This window comes from Tarenaya hassleriana, unplaced genomic scaffold (genome assembly GCF_000463585.1).
Source record: "Tarenaya hassleriana unplaced genomic scaffold, ASM46358v1 Cleome15, whole genome shotgun sequence".
Lineage (NCBI taxonomy): Eukaryota > Viridiplantae > Streptophyta > Magnoliopsida > Brassicales > Cleomaceae > Tarenaya > Tarenaya hassleriana.
In genome coordinates, this window is record NW_010964923.1 from 2874763 (window position 1) to 2876539 (window position 1777).

Genomic DNA, 1777 nt, shown 5'->3' on the forward strand with positions numbered 1-1777 from the left:
ACGAGGCGCAACAGTCCAAGCAAAATCGTTTGCGAGGACCTCAAGTGATCTTCATACTCCTCATCGGTCACCGATATCATGACTCTCGGTACCGGTCATCTCCATACCCACTCCAGACATCGATCCCCGATGCCGCCGACTGCCGGGCAAAGCAGCTCTATGCCAAAATCGTTTGCGAGGACCTCAAGTGATCTTCATACTCCTCATCGGTCACCGATATCACGACTCTCGGTACCGATCATCTCCATACCCACTCCAGACATCGATCCCCGATGCCGCCGACTGCCGGGCAAAGCAGCTCTATGCTAACTCCCCCTCGCCGACCATCCGCCTCGGAAAATACTCATCAGACTCGAGCTCAAGTCTTTCAGAGTATATCCGTACCACCTCGCCGGGGGACACACGCAACTACCCGGGTCTCAGGTTTATTTGCCTATCAACGGGTGACACACGCAAACCCGAAGTCCGTTCCATGGCCAATGGAACGTTGGCGCGGTTGCCAAAGAACCGTACTTCCTCGTCATGCATTCGGGTGACACACGCAAACCCGAATACATGAGTCGTAGGATGCCATAACCGTTCATCAGGGAACGATGGCGCGATCGAAGATCGCCACAATCACAATCACGTCTCCACGAGATGATAATCGATCCGGATCGAATATCATACCGCGAAGATTTACAATCAAGACAATCATCGTGATATTATTAAAAAAAACCCGTCTACAATCATACACTTAACAATACCCGGACCCATCCGAGTAAGGTCAATGCCATGCCATCTACCCTGACAAGATTTCTCAATCACAAACGATCATGCATTATTACTTACCGTACACAAGGTCAAGCATAATTTCTTTTAAATTTGTTCTTATGTATTTTACTTATTTTTATGACTTATTTAATCTTTTAAATCATCGGTACGATCAAACTAGGTTCCGGCCCGTCCGGATTACTAGTTCGGCTCGTCCCGAGATTGATACTTACCCGGTCACATCGTTTGGTCTGAACTACGTATGGTCCGGTTCGAACTGAGTTTAGTCGTATTTTGGTTAAATTCTGGCTTTACGATTAGACCGAGTCGGTCCAATTTCTGAATCGTTTGCTTCAGCTTCGTCAAAGGCTGAGCTATCTTGGCGAACCCCTCAACGAATCGCCGATAATAGCCAGCTAGTCCCAGAAAACTCCTGACTTCCGTCGCAGAAGTCGGAAACTGCCACTCCATGACGGCCTCGATCTTGGCTGGATCGACCTGAATACCCTGGGCTGATACCACATGTCTCAGGAACCCAATATTCTGTAACCAGAAGTTGCACTTACTGAACTTCGCGTACAGCCGGTTCTCCCTTAGCCTCCGCAATATCTTCCGCATATGATCCTCATGTGCCTGCAGATCCGGCGAATAGATGAGGAGGTCATCGATGAAAATTTGGGGATGGACGGTCTGGGCCCAGTTTCGGCTCAGCTCCTCGCGCGTTCGTGGTCCGTTCGTTCTTCCTTCGTCAGTCCGTCCGTTCTAGTTTTCTGGACCGTCCGCCTCTTCTGGTCCGTCCGGACTGACGTGCATAGTCCGTTTTCGATCGCTCCGTTCTCACTCGTTACTTATCCAAATCACGCACCGTTTGTTTCTACGCCTTCTTTGGAACGTCCTCTTTCATGTCCAATAAATAGGTTATTGAAATCTCGCGTTTGTATGATGAGGCACAACTCGAAACGTCCGTATCTCGAATAACTCGTGAATTCTGAATTCCTAGGTTCTACTAAGGGTCGGTCCAGGG